We start from the raw sequence: 16559 nt of genomic DNA on the forward strand, positions 1-16559 counted from the left end.
GATGGTGCTGAAGCCTTTGATGAAACGGCAGAAAAAGTTGGCAAACCGATGAACCTCTTTAGTTCCTTGATGGTTTTCGGGACGGCATAACCAAGTATTCATAGTGGCCCGACACCGTGCTGAATGCTGTTTTCCACTTGTCTCCCTCCCGGATACACACAAGGTTGTATGTGTTCCGAAAGTCCAGCTTCGTAAAGATGCGTGTCCCCCTCAGTAGCTCTATGGCCGATGGGACGAGGGGCATTGGATACCGGTATTTAGTGGTGATGTTGTTGAGTCCCCTGTAATCAATACACAACCTTAGCCCCCTATCCTTCTTTTTGACAAAGAAAAAGTTGGCTGAAGCAGGGGATGTGGAATGGCGGATGTGGCCCTGCTCAATTGTTTTCTTGATGTAGGTTTCCATAGCGTCCATTTCGGCCACAGAGGGCGGGTAGATCTTGTTCCTGGGGGGCCCGGCCTCTAGCAGGATATCAATGGTGCAGTCCCAGGAGCGGTGAGGAGGGAGACACCTGGCCTTTTTGGTGGAGAACACCCTGCTTAGATCTGCATACTCCTGCAGGATGTTCACTGGGAGAGTGCCCGTGGGGTTCTCCATGGACGTGGCTCCACACTTATCTGTAGGCCATCGCAGGATCTTCCGTTTGCTCCATGCGATTTTGGGGTTGTGCTGTTGGAACCATGGAAGACCCAGGATGACGGGGTGTACGGACAATGTCATAACCAAAAATTATAGTCTCACTCAATGTCAGTCATTGATGGTAAGCGTAAGATGGCAAGTCACATGGGTAATTGAGGCAGGTCCCACAGGATGGCCGTCTAGATCCTGAATGGGCATCGAGGACCTCAAACGGCCCAAAGGCAGCCGAAGCGTGGTGACTAGGGACTGGTCTATGAAGTTCCCCGTGGCTCCGGAGTGCTGTAGAGGGGTGACAGGGAAAACCACCAGACAGCATAAACAGAAAGGGCTGGTAATGTTACATAAGCACATCAGCCCAGTAGCTAACATACAAACAATAAGCTGTGAGGTGTAGTGGGTGAACAACAGAATATAAACACAACTAAACAGTGATCTGAAACAGGTGTGTCCTCGGGATGCACTGGTGCAATCACTCTCCTGCCGGTGGTTAGTACACTGGCGAGGTGTACTAACATTATCATCCTTGAAATACTAATCTATGTCAACCTTCTCACACTCATCTTAGCCATGGATAACTGCTACTGCTCTCAGCAATAGTACTGCCCTTTAGCTGGCTCTGATAACAAAGATGAGTGGGAGAAGGTTGACATAGAGAGAGTCACAACCCATTATCATCATTGAAATACTAATCTGAGTCTGAAACAGACCATGACTACAAACTGCTGATAAAAGTCTTATCAGAGAATAAACTGAGATTGTGTGGTTACAGACAAAACAGACACGTTTTTGATTCAGTTGAATGCCAGGTTGAAGTGGATTATGAAGAAATGGGGAAAATTCTGAAGTTTGAAGATAACATAATGTCCTAAACAAACCCTATACAAACAAACCACAAAATATAGAGGACCTCTTACAGAGTACAAGGTCTTTCAGTCTGCTGTGAACTGTTCATGCTATATATGTTTTCAATTAATGTGTTGTTTTCATTCATTAAAGGTTAGCCCATTGTTAACCTGCAAATGGCTGATAAATGTTAGTTGCCAGGCTACTGTAGCTTGCTGGCCACCTATATGCACAGTGTGTGCCTGGGTAGCTTCAGCTAGCTATAAATCAATTATATTCAATGGTGCAGTTAACCACTTGCATAGCTAACATTATACGCGTAAGTGCAATTTACAATGTCAGCTAATTATGTGATGTTTTCATTATTTGAAGATTAGCATTCAGTTAGCCTGTTAGGTAACAATATTGTCTATCTAGCTTTCAGTATGATGTGTAACATGGAATACTAGCTATTTATATCTGGGAAAGACATTGGTTTGCTAACATTATTTGTCTAGCAAGCTACATGTACAGGTGCTGGTCATAAAATTAGAATATCATCAAAAAGTTGATTTATTTCAGTAATTCCATTCAAAAAGGGAAACTTGTATATTATATTCATTCATTACACACAGACTGATATATTTCAAATGTTTATTTCTTTTAATTGTGATGATTATAACTGACAACTAATGAAAATCCCAAATTCAGTACTTCAGAAAATGTTAATATTACTTAAGACCAATACAAAAAAAATATTTTTAGAAATGTTGGCCAACTGAAAAGTATGAACATGAAAAGTATGAGCATGTACAGCACTCAATACTAAGTTGGGGCTCCTTTTACCTGAATTACTGCAGCAATGCGGCGTGGCATGGAGTCGATCAGTCTGTGGCACTGCTCAGGTGTTATGAGAGCCCAGGTTGCTCTGATAGTGGCCTTCAGCTCTTCTGCATTGTTGGGTCTGGCATATCACATCTTCCTCTTCACAATACCTCATAGATTTTCTATAGGGTTAAGGTCAGGCGTGTTTGCCGGCCAATTAAGAACAGGGATACCATGGTCCTTAAACCAGATACTGGTAGCTTTGGCACTGTGTGCAGGTGCCAAGTCCTGTTGGAAAATGAAATCTGCATCTCCATAAAGTTGGTCAGCAGCAGGAAGCATGAAGTGCTCTAAAACTTCCTGGTAGACGGCTGCGTTGACCTTGGACCTCAGAAAACACAGTGGACCAACACCAGCAGATGACATGGCACCCCAAACCATCACTGACTGTGGAAACATTACACTGGACTTCAAGCAACGTGGATTCTGTGCCTCTCCTCTCTGCCTCCAGACTCTGAGACCTTGATTTCCAAAGGAAATGCAAAATTTACTTTAATCAGAGAACATAACTCAGCAGCAGTCCAGTCCTTTTTGTCTTTAGCCCAGGTGAGACGCTTCTGACACTGTGTCTTGTTCAAGAGTGGCTTGACCTAAGGAATGCGACAGCTGAAACCCATGTCTTGCATTCGTCTGTGAGTGGTGGTTCTTGAAGCACTGACTCCAGCTGCAGTCCACTCTTTGTGAATCTCCCCCACATTTTTGAATGGGTTTTGTTTCACAATCCTCTCCAGGGTGCGGTTATCCCTATTGCTTGTACACTTTTTTCTACCACATCTTTTCCTTCCCTTCGCCTCTCTAATAATGTGCTTGGACACAGCTCTGTGAACAGCCAGCCTCTTTAGCTATGACCTTTTGTGTCTTGCCCGCCTTGTGCAAGGTGTCAATGGTCGTCTTTTGGACAGCTGTCAAGTCAGCAGTCTTCCCCATGATTGTGTTGCCTACAGAACTAGACTGAGAGACCATTTAAAGGCCTTTGCTGGTGTTTTGGGTTAATTAGCTGATTAGGGTGTGGCACTAGGTGTCTTCAGTATTGAACCTTTTCACAATATTCAAATTTTCTGAGATACTGAATTTGGGGTTTTCATTAGTTGTCAGTTCTAATCATCAAAATTAAAAGAAATAAACACTTGAAATATATGAGTCTGTGTGGAATTAATGTATACATTATACAAGTTTCACTTTTTGAATGGAATTACTGAAATAAATCAACTTTTTGATGATATTCTAATTTTATGACCAGCATCTGTATGTTCAAACTGTTACTTAAAACCTACTGTTAACCAACTGCCATGTTTGGACTAAAAACTAAAAGAGAAATTATATACAGCTCTGGAAAAAATTAAGAGAACACTCCTAATTTTTCTTATATCGCCATCTTCAACATGTATGGCAGTCATTCCATTCCAGTGTCTGTTCCAGTGGTACTGATTAGATGATTACCTGAACCAAATCTAATTTAACTAGGAAAAGTATAAAACCACTGCTGTGGTCATCACTATCCTCTTGCAATAGGACCAGCTGGATGGCAAAAACAGTGCATGTAGTACCTCAAAGGTAATTTGAATAAAAAAATTACTATTCAGCATGACGACAGAGCTGGAAAGAAAAGCTTTGAGTGACGAAAATAAGGGTTAAATTATGGCTTTACTGGCAGGGGGATACAGTGAGCGTCAGGTTGCTTCCATCCTGAAAATTTCAAAGATGGTGGTTCATAAGAAGAAGGTCAAGCAACAGACATTGGGGACAACAAAGCTATAGAATGGACAGAGGGTGAAAACGACTTTCCACTGACCGAGATGACCGTCAACTAATTTGAATGTCACTCAACAACAGTGACCTACAAAAAGAAAGGCAAACAGCAGCTGGGGAGAAGTGCACGGTGAGGATGGTTCGAAACAGGCTCCTAGGGGCAGGGCTGAAGTCGTGCAAAGCTAGAAAAAAAAACTTCATCAATGAGAAGCAAAGAAGAGCCAGGCTGAAGTTTGCAAGAGACCATAAGGATTGGACAGTAGAGGAATGGAGTAAGGTCATCTTCTCTGACAAATCAAATGTTCACCTTTGCCCAACATCTGGTCATCTAATGGTTAGACAGAGACCTGGAGAGGCCTAAAAGCCACAGTGTCTGGCACCCACTGTGAAATCTGTTGGAGGATTGGTGATGATCTGGAGATGCTTCAAGAAGGCTGGAATCGGGCTGATTTGTCTATGTGAAGGACGCATGAATCAAGCCAAGTACAAGGTTATCCTGGAAGAACACCTGCTTTCTTCTGCTCTGACAATGTTCCCCAACTCTGAGAACTGGTTTTTCCAGCAGGACAATGCTCTATGTCACACAGCCAGGTCAATCAATGTGTGGATGGGGGACCACCAGATCAAGACCCTGTCATGGCCAGCCCAATCTCCAGACCTGAACCCCATTGAAAACCTCTGGAATTTGATCAAGAGGAAGATGGATTGTCACAAGCCATCAAACAAAGCCGAGCTACTTGAATTTTTGTGTGAGGAGTGGCATAAAGTCACCCAACAGCAATGTGACAGACTGGTGGAGAGCATGCCAAGATGTATGAAAGCTGTGATTAAAAATCAGGGTTATTCCACCAAATATTGATTTCTGAACACTTCCTAAGTTAAAACATTAGTATTTTGTTTTTGAAAAATGAATATGAATTTGTTTTCTTTGCATTATTTGAGGTCTGAAAATAATGCATATTTTTTGGGTTCTTTTGACCAGTTGTTATTTTTTTAACATATAAATACTCTAAATAACAATATTTTATTTGGAATTTAGGAGTAATATTGTCAGTAGTTTATAGAATAATTAATTTCACTCAAACACATACCTATGAATAGTATAACCAGAGAAATGTTGCAGTGGTCCCTTAATTTTTTCCTGTCATGGTACAGTGAGCAGCAGCGCCACCGTTCTGCACATTCTCAGTTTTCATCATCACATGAATGCATCCTGGACTTGTTGTGTCACATGTCTTCAATTATCGTTCACACCAGGTCCCTGTTTGCTAATTTGTATGTGTTTAAATGTTTCCCCTCTGCTCCCCACAGTGTGGATTATTGTTGTTGTCATTTCATTTGTTGGTGAGTGTTATGTTATATTGACTGTTTGAATATTATTTGTGTAAGACGCTGTGTCGCGCACTTTTATTTCTATCAGTTAATAGTTATAGTTTTCCGTTCGCTGTTCGGTTTGCTTTCATAATAAACCCACGAGCGTGAGATATGCCTGCGCCTGGTTCCTTGCTCACGCAACACCACACTCGTGACATTTCCATAGCTGTATTTTTGAAATGTTATGTTATACTAGGTTACCAAAATATCTGCATGTAACTTTTTTTATTTTCAGATATTACCTTATTAATTTATGAATGTAAATGTATATCCTGGAAGATGAGGGATCAGCCCAGAACTACATGGCAGGACCTGGTCAATGACCTGAAGAGAGCTGAGACCACAGTCTAAAAGAAAACCATTACTAACACACTACGCCGTCATGGATTACAATCCTGCAGCGCACGCAAGGTCCCCCTGCTCAAGCCTGCGCATGTCCAGGCCCATCTGAAGTTTGCCAATGACCATCTGGATGATCCAGAAGAGGAATGGGAGAAGGTCATGTGTTCTGATGAGACAAAAATAGAGCTTTTTGGATTAAACTCCACTCGCCGTGTTTGGAGGAAGAAGGATGAGTATAACCCCAAGAACACCATCCCAACCGTGAAGCATGGAGGTGGAAACATCATTCTTTGGGGATGCTTTTCTGCAAAGGGGACAGGATGACTGCACCATATTGAGGGGAGGAAGGATGGGGCCATGTATTACGGAATCTTGGCCAACAACCTCCTTCCCTCATTAAGAGCTTTGAAGATGGGTGGTGGCTGGGTCTTCCTGCATTACAATGACCCGAAACACACTGCCAGGGCAACTAAGAAGTGGCTCCGTAAGAAGCATCTCAAGGTCCTGGAGTGGCCTAGCCAGTCTCCAGACCTGAACCCAATAGAAAATCGGTATTGCCCAGCGACAGCCCCGAAACCTGAAGGATCTGGAGAAGGTCTATATGGAGGAGTGTGTTCAAACCTGGACAAGAACTACAGGAAACATATGATCTCTGTAATTGCAAACAAAGGTTTCTGTACCAAGGATTAAGTTCTGCTTTTCTGATGTATCAAATACTTGTATCAAATGCAATAAAATGCTAATGAATTACTTAAAAATCATACAATGTGATTTTCTGGATTTTGGTTTTAGATTCCGTCACTCACAGTTGAAGAGTACCTATGATAAAAATTACAGACTTCTACATGGTTTGTAAGTGGGAAAACTTTCCACTGTATATACATTTTATTTAAATAGTATAATATTGCCCAACTGAAGAGATGGGTTTTATGAGCTAACACTCACAGCACATCTCACTACCCATACAGTAGCTGCACAGTTTAGTGCAAAGATAACACATTTTCCAGTACCTTTTGGTCTAATTTAAAAAAATTTACAAAAGTACTTTTGGTCAATTTCTTTTACAAAAAGACAGTCCATAGGCTAATTTATACATTTCTTTAAAACCATTTTTCAATTAAGTAGGTTTTGTACATATTATTGACCGTCAAGGTGTAGTAAATGTCAACAATCAGATGCTTTAAGTATATATTTTGAATGTGCCCACAATTTCAAATGTATTTCTTGCATTTCTTATACATTTCCAGGAAATGTTTTTGATTGATTGCAATAATTCAGGTATTAACAATGTTATTTTTAATGCTTATTGTTACTACTATGGATAGGATAGGCTGTAAAGATAGACCCAAAAGAAAGGACAATAATTTTCTTAGCAGAGGATGCTTCTGCCAGTGACTTGAGTTAGAACATTAAAGTGTTGCAATCCTTGCCTAGTAGGCACAGTGGATTGGGAACAAAGGTATGCCGGAGGACCGGAAAATGTCAGGGGTGAGGATAAGCCTTCAAAGGCAGAAGAGGAAAATAATTGGTATACAACTGCAGATTGTGTAAGTAGAAAGAGCTCCTTGTGATAGAGCTAAATGCTCATCAAAAACCAAAATGAAACACAAAATTATACTATGTAATAACAAACAAAAAAAAATGTTTTTGTTTATGGCAATAATGTTAATATATTTTTGTAAATGCAAGAAACTGGGGCCTCAGATAGACCATAGAACAAATGATTGAACTGACGAATGGAATTTCATTGGCCCTTTGAGCAAGGCACTGAATCCTAATTGTAAAACTGTACATTATTTGAAGCTGCGGTTAGCAATTCTGCCTACGTGTTTGGTGATACAGATGCACTTAGGACCAGTGTTGAGTGTTGAGCACATGAGCTGTACTTGATTGCAGTGAGTAGAAACTGGTCTAAATCCCAAGTTTAACAGGTATAAGTTATATGGTAATGTCATCACTAGTTGGACATTTTACAATAATGCACATACTGTGTCAGTAAATCTTGTCAGATCTTCACAGGTGCATTAGGCATAGGTTGGAGGTTTTGGAATTTAGCATGAATCATGTACTAGGTACTTGGTATAGTGAAGTGTGGAGGCACTCTCATGAAAGAGGATAGGGTAACAAACTTAGGTAATTATTTATTATTATAATAATTAGGTGGGTGCTTATATCTTCTATTCCACATATGTACATATGTATATTCTTGCACATCCCCTCCCCTGAGATACCTATGTGATCAGCCATTATGGACGGTGACCCTGGAGAAATTTGGGTTAACTGTTTTGGCATAGGGTGGAACAGCTGACTTTTACCTGATTGTCTCATTGATCCCATCCAGCAAATGTTACAGTTACTGACCCAACACTTTTAACAGCTAAATGTGTGACCTATACAGAGACCAGCCCCTTGATCACAGTGTCTGTGAGAATTGCTGATACAGGATCATTTCAGTCTTTTAAATCATAATGAGGGTACCTGTTCCTAGATCAGTACTTGTAGTCATGTGCCTTACAATCAATGGTTCAACCCTTTTTTTTATTTCTTACCCTATTTAGCACATTGATGGAAAAAGCAGCCACCAAATTATAATATGATTCTTTTAACAGTTTCAGAGGGTTTTTTGATATAGTGGGGAATTTTGATGTTTTTGAAAGCACTTGTATGTCAGGTGGTTCTGTACTATAATATACACTATATCCCCATAGAACCCTTTCTCAGGCTGTCACCCCAATGACTAGACCTATTGGTTCTTTCCTTATATAACAGTCTTTTGACTAAACCGTTTGGCACTTCCTTTCTGTACTGATAGTATAGTGACATCTTGTGTCTAGATAGGAAAATGTAGGCAAGAGGTAAGTACATCCAAAGAAATTCAATTAGAGGAATTAATATATGCCATAATGCAATAGTGATTTGCTCTTATTTCATTTTCCTCTTATTTCATTTAGTAACTGTAAGTTCCATCCATCCATCTTCTTCCGCTTATCCGGGGCCGGGTCGCGGGGGCAGCAGTCTAAGCAGAGATGCCCAGACTTCCCTCTCCCTAGACACTTCCTTTAGCTCTTCCGGTGGGACACCGAGGCATTCCCAGGACAGCCGGAAGACATAGTCCCTCCAGCGTGTCCTAGGTCTTCCGCGGGGTCTCCTCCCGGTGGGACAGGCCCGGAACACCTTCCCAGGAAGGCGTTCAGGAGGCATCCGGAACAGATGCCTAGCCACCTCAGCTGACCCCTCTCGATGTGGAGGAGCAGCGGCTCTACTCTGAGCATCTCTATGGGATCGCCCAGCCACCCTGCGGAGAAAACTAATTTCGGCCGCCTGTATCCGGGATCTTGTCCTTTCGGTCATGACCCAAAGCTCATGACCATAGGTGAGAGTAGGAACGTAGATTGACCGGTAAATCGAGAGCTTCGCCTTGCGGCTCAGCTCTTTCTTCACCACGACAGACCGATACATCGACCGCATTACTGCAGAAGCTGCACCGATCCATCTGTCAATCTCCCGTTCCATCCTTCCCTCACTTGTGAACAAGACCCCTAGATACTTAAACTCCTCCACTTGAGGCAAGAACTCTCCACCAACATGAAGTGGGCAAGCAACCCTTTTCTGACTGAGGACCATGGCCTCGGATTTGGAGGTACTGATTTTCATCCCAACCGCTTCACACTCGGCTGCAAACCATCCCAGTGCATGCTGAAGGTCCTGGTTTGAAGGGGCCAACACGACAACATCATCCGCAAAGAGCAGAGACGGAATCGTGTGGTCCCCAAACCTGACACCCTCCGGCCACTGGCTGCGCCTAGAAATTCTGTCCATAAAAATTACGAACAGAACCGGCGACAAAGGGCAGCCCTGCTGGAGTCCAACATGCACTGGGAACAAGTCTGACTTATTGCCGGCAATGCGAACCAAGCACCTGCTTCTGTCGTACAGGGACCTGACAGCCCTTAGCAAAGGACCCAGGACCCCATATTCCCGAAGCACCCTCCACAGGATGCCGCGAGGGACACAGTCGACATAGCTTCTCCAAATCCAGAAAACACATGTGGATTGGTTGGGCAAACTCCCATGAACCCTCCATCACCCTGTAGAGGGTGTAGAGCTGGTCCAGTGTTCCACGGCCCGGATGAAAACCACACTGTTCCTCCTGAATCTGAGGTTCTACTATCAGCCATATTCTCCTCTCTAGTACCCTGGCATAGACTTTCCCGGGGAGGCTGAGAAGTATGATCCACCTGTAGTTGGAACACACCCTCCGGTCCCCCTTCTTAAAAAGAAGGACCACCACCCCGGTCTGCCATCACAGAGGCACTGTTCCCGACTGCCACGCAATGCTGCAGAGGCGTGTCAACCAAGACAGCCCCACAACATCCAGAGACTTGCCACCGAGGAGTTTCTTGACTACCTCAGTGACTTCAGCCCGGGTGATGGACGAGTCCACCTCTGAGCCCTCAGCCTCTGCTTCCTCAATGGAAGACGTGACTGCGGGATTGAGGAGATCCTTGAAGTACTCCTTCCACCGCCCAACGACATCCCCAGTTGAGGTCAACAGCTGCCCACCTCCACTGTAAACAGCGTTGGTAGGGCACTGTTTCCCTCTCCTGAGGCGCCGGACGGTTTGCCAGAATCTCTTCGAGGCCAGCCGATAGTCCTTCTCCATGCCCTCACCGAACTCCTCCCAGGCCCGTGTTTTTGCCTCCACAACCACCCGGGCTGCAGTCCGCTTGGCCTGCCGGTACCCGTCAGCTGCCTCAGGAGTCCCACAAGCCAACCAGGCCTTCTTCAGCTTGACGGCATCCCTTACTTCCGGTGTCCACCACCGGGTTCAGGGATTGCCGCCTCGACAGGCACCGGAGACATTACGGCCACAGCTCCGAGCGGCCACTTCGACAATGGAGGTGGAGAACATGGTCCACTTGGACTCAATATCTCCAGCCTCCCTCGGGATCCAGTCGAAGATCTGCCGGAGGTGGGAGTTAAAGATCTCTCTGACAGGAGACTCGGCCAGACATTCCCAGCAGACCCTTACAGTACGCTTGGGTCTGCCGAGTCTGTCCAGCTTCCTCCGCTGCCATCGGATCAAACTCACCTCCAGGTGGTGATCAGTTGACAGCTCCGCCCCTCTCTTTACCCGAGTGTCCAAGACAAACGACAACAAAGTCGATCATCGACCTACGGCCCAGGGTGTCCTGGTGCCACGTGCACTGATGGACACCCTTATGATTGAACATGGTGTTCGTTATGGACAAACTGTGACTAGCACATAAGTCCAATAACTGAACACCGCTCGGGTTCAGATAAGGGGGGCCGTTCCTCCCAATCACGGCCCTCCAGGTGTCACTGTCGTTGACCACGTGGGCGTTAAAGTCCCCCAGTAGAACGATGGAGTCCCCAGTCCAAGCACTTTCCAGCACCCCTCCCAGAGACTCCAAGAAGGTCGGGTACTCTGCACTGCCGTTCGGCCCGTAGGCACAAACAACAGTGAGAGACCTATCCCCGACCCGTAGGCGCAGGGAAACGACCCTCTCGTTCACCGGAGTAAACTCCAACACATGGTGGCAGAGCTGGGGGGCTGTAAGCAAACCCACACCAGCCCGCCGCCTCTCACCATGGGCAACTCCAGAGTGGTGAAGAGTCCATCCTCTCTCAAGGAGTGTGGTTCCAGAGCCCAAGCCGTGCGTAGAGGTGATCCCGACTATCTCTAGTCGGAAACCTCTCAACCTCACGCACAATCTCAGGCTCCTTCCCCCGCCAGTGAGGTGACGTTCCACGTCCTTAGAACTAGTTTCCGTGTCCAGGGATCGGGTTGACGAGGCCACCGCTTTCGACTGCCGCCCGATCCTCTACGCACCGACCCCTTATGTTCCCTCCTGCAGGTGGTGAGTCCACGGGAAGGCGGCCCCACGTCGCTCCTTCGGGCTGAGCCCGGCCGGACCCCGTGGGGAAAGGCCCGGCCACCAGGCGCTCGCATACGAGCCCCAACCCCGGGCCTGGCTCCAGTGTGGGGCCCCGGCTGCGCCATACCGGGCGACGTCACGGTCCTCAAAATGTTTTCCATCATAAAGGGTTTTTGAACCGCTCTTAGTCTGACCAGGACCTGTTTGCCTTGGGAGACCCTACCAGGGGCATATAGCCCCAGACAACATAGCTCCTAGGGTCACTCGGGTACTCAAACCCCTCCACCACGTTAAGGTGGCAGTTCATGGAGGAGTAAGTTACAATGTTCAAAACTGTTAATAATTTCTTCATCCCATGAGTGGTCCATTTCCTAACACCTGTCTAACCCTAACCCTTCTGTGTTGCAACATGGAGCCCTATCCTGCCTAGAAATATCACCAGCATGGAGATGTTCTGGGGGCATCCTTATCAGATGCCTGAACCACCTCAACTGGCTCCTTTCGACGCAATGGAGCAGCAGCTCTACTCTGAGTTCCTCACGGATGGCTGAGCTTCTCACCCTATCCCTAAGGGAGAAGCCAGAAAACCCATTTCAGCTGCTTGTACTCGCGATCTTGTTCTTTCAGTCAGACAAATCAAAATTTTAAGTTCATTTTGGAAAACTGGGAGACGCCATGTCATCCGGACTAAAGAGGACAAGGACAACCCAAGTTGTTATAAGCGCTCAGTTCAGAAGCCTGCATCTCTGATGGTATGGGGTTGCATGAGTGCATGTGGCATGGGCAGCCTACACATCTGGAAAGGCACCATCAATGCTGACAGTTATATCCAAGTTCTAGAACAACATATGCTCCCATCCAGACATTGTCTCTTTCAGGGAAGACCTTACATTTTCCAACATTACAATGCCAGACCACATACTGCATCAATTACAATGTCATGGCTGCATAGAAGAAGGATCCAGGTACTGAAATGGCCAGCCTTCAGTTTAGATCTTTCACCCATAGAAAACATTTGGCGCATCATAAAGAGGAAGGTGCGACAAAGAAGACCTAAGACAGTTGAGCAACTAGAAGCCTGTATTAGACAAGAATGGGACAACATTCCTATTCATAAACATGAGCAACTTGTCTTCTCAGTCCCCAGACATTTGCAGTCTGTTATAAAAAGAAGAGGGGATGCCACACAGTGGTAAACATGGCCTTGTCCCAACTTTTTTGAGATGTGTTGATGCCATGAAATTTAAAATCAACTCAGTTTAAACATTTGATATGTCATCTATGTTGTATTCTGAATAAAATATTGAAATGTTAAACTTCCACATCATTGTATTCTGTTTTTATTCACAATTGTACAGTGTCCCAACTTTTTTGGAATTGGGTTTGTACCTGACTATACCTAACAATTTTGGCTGCCACTCCACTGACCCTGCCTCCCCAAATGTTCCTGTCCATTATGTCATGCTGATGACCGGAATTATGTTTTACAGACTCAGAACACAGCCCACAAGCATTAATTAATTATTAAAATGTTTACTTCTTAAAATGTTCACCCGGCACAGCCAGAAGAGGACTGGCCACCCCTTAGAGCCTAGTTCCTCTCAAGGTTTCTGACAAGGTTTTGGCCCTTTTAGGGAGTTTTTCCAAGCCACTGTGCATCAACCCTATTGTTGGTTGCTCTTTGGGGTTTCAGGCTTTGGGGTTTTACACCCCAAAACAGCTGTTGTAATAAAGGCTTTATAACATTCATTTGATTGATTGATGTACATAACCTAGGGGATTGAAGAATCTTCAATTGTTGTTTAGTACATCTTGCCTCTAGAGGTCAGTCATTCTCTGCCATTCTCATTTGAACACAGCCTCTTTTTGAAAAAGTCAAAGGCCAAATAGGAACGTTTAAATATATTTTCATGAAATGTTACATGAAATTGTGGTTATGGTCAGAAATGGAATTCCAAAATAATAAGTTGTGCAAGAAATGTTAACAAGAAAGTAATTTGTAGTGTTTTTGTTTTAAATGTGTGCATGGTTTTCTCCTTTTCGAAAAAATACATTTATGAGTGTGAAACTGTTCTCTGAAGGAAGGAAAGATACAAGATACTACTGACCCACTCCAACCAGAAGTGATGAAGTGCAGTTTTGAGTCAGTGAATAATTATACCACCTGGGAATTATCTTAACGCTTTCTTGGAGTGTATTACATAATATTTCAATAAGATTTGAGGTTTAAAAAATGTGCCCGTTTTCTCATTACCTCAGACATAATTAAAGGTAAATGTCACTGCTGCTATATTTCCCTGCATGTCAATAATGTTAACATACTGTATCATATGTGCTATCAATATTGTGAATTTCCTCATACAAGCATTTTTGCCTTTCGCTGGCAGAAATGTCCATCATCATTTCCTGTCAGTAGGCAAACCAAAATAACTAGAATTCATAGTGATTTCCAGCTGTTCTTGCAATCAATAATCATCAGAAGCAGCCATTGTTTTGCAATCTGAAAAAGACTAGCTAGCTAGCCAGCTACCGAGAATCTGAAAAACAAGAACTAACACTATTCTAAAAAGCCTATCTAATAGGATGGAAACATCTCCTGTCAGCCTATAGTCTTTACAAACCTGGAGAATATCATCAACCTGGCTGTGCTTGAATGCTGTGGCTTACAGGAACATTGTTTCGACTCTATTGTCCAATGGCTCTATTGAAGGACAAACATATTTATCCGCCAGTAGTGTGACTCAGCAATCAAGGTAGTCTGTAGGCCATTTGTCAAACTCTAAGCGGGCTGTCATGTGTCTTTTACTGACGAGTAGTTTCCATCTGGCCACTCAACCATCAAGGCCTGATTAGTGGTCTGTTGCAGAGGTGGTTGACCTTCTGAAAGTTTTTCCCATCTGCAAACAGAAACTCTGCAAACAGGAGTACCTGACCAAGGCCCTTCTCCCTTGATTACTCAGTTTGGCTGGGCAGCCACTTTTGCCTTCCGTTTGTTAAATAGCAGAGTGGTTAGAGACGCGAGCTCTGGAGCAGCAGGTCTCGCGTTCGCTTCCTGTAACAGTCTAAACGCATTACTCCTGAGTTTCAGGACAGAAAAAACTTTACGTAGCTACATAATAGCAAGCCTAAAATAAAACGTGGTTATGGATATTAGAATTTGTTCAGGATAGACAAACACTTCGCAGGCTTCACGATTCCCTCCTCATTTCACCTCACAAAGAAGTCAGTTATCGTTAGTGATGGCCATTCGAGGATTCATTACCGTTCTTCTAGCAGCAGGATATTATGCTAGCAACGCTAATTCAGATTTTCTTTTTCAAAATAAAAGCCATCATTGAACTATATAAGTAAATATAGTTAATCTTGTCTGTACATTTTATGTTTAATGTCCGTTCCAATGCTATTCTTGTCTGTTATTTTTCACAGACTAGATTGTTAACTCTATTGCCTTATACATTTCAATTATGGCTTTTATTGTAGTAAAGAAAATCTGAGTGCTGCCAGCATAATATTCTTCTGCTAAAATAACGCTAATGAAGCCTCGAATGGCCATCACTATCGTCACCTATATTGATAGATACTGTATCTATGTAATTCATGAATGGGTAATTAGCTGTTAAAACGGCCAGTGGCAAAAGCCATAAAATGCATAGGTGCTATTTGTGGAGGAGGTAAACTTAATAAGAAACGTTACTCAGTTTAATGCTAGTTAATCGAGTCTAATAAAAAATTAAAACTTCTGTGATGTTAATGAGTGAAAATAATATAATGCGAAGAGGCTATACTAATATGCACTTCGGCGGCGCATGAAGAAGAGCCTGTCTCAGCCCCTGCACTCGGAGCTAACCGAACTGTACCGGCTGGGTTCTGATGGGAGGAGAACGGTCCTGCGGGAGGCTGTGGACGCTATGCCTGACCCCACCCCTTTCCTGCAGGCCGCTCGAGACACGCCCGACCTCCAGATGCTACGGCCTATCGTCATCCCCCCCATCGCGACCCGGGTGGGCGACCCGGGTTCGATTCTCGAGAAGGCAACCACGAACTACACATTTTATTGCGGGACTGCTGAACAAGGCTTGTTTAGTTTCATGTTTTACTCTGTTTTTGCTTTTTTATGATGGGGTATTCTGTGTAGATTAATGAGATTAAAATAAATGTAATCAATTTTATAAGGCTGTAACATAACAAAATGTGGAATAAGTGAAGGGGTCTGATTACTTTCCAAACACACCGTATATATATACATTTGACCGTGTAAAATCTGTAAGAATGGAAAAATTGACACCCCTTCATTTTCTACACATTATGTTATGTTATGCATTTAATGTGTTATTGATTACATGCTTTTTCCCATCCAGCTACACACAGTACCCAATAATGAAAGACGAAAAAATGTGTGCCAATTGATTGAAAATTTTAACGGGAAATATCTCAAGTATATAACTATTCAGACCCTTTATTCAGTATTTTGTAGACGCTTTTGACAGCAATCACAGCTATGAATTTTCTTGGGTATGCCCCCACGACCTTTGCATACTTTGGTCAGTTTGTCCCATTCTTATTTGCAGATCCGGTGAAGTGTTATCTTCAGGTCTCCCTGCATTATATTCAATGGGGTTTAAAGTGGACTTTTGCTGGAACACTCAAGGACATTAACAAATTCCAACATTTTCACTAAGTGCTTTAGATTGTTCTAATGCTTAAAAAGATAGCCCTCTCTGGATCAAGTCCCTTTTAGTCTGCCACAATTGGACCCAATCACGTTCTTATTTGGAGTGTCATAGCAAAGGGTTTCAATACTAAAGGCTAAAAAAGTATTACATTTGGTATTTTGGTGTATTGTGAGT

This window comes from Esox lucius, chromosome 13 (assembly GCF_011004845.1).
Source record: "Esox lucius isolate fEsoLuc1 chromosome 13, fEsoLuc1.pri, whole genome shotgun sequence".
Lineage (NCBI taxonomy): Eukaryota > Metazoa > Chordata > Actinopteri > Esociformes > Esocidae > Esox > Esox lucius.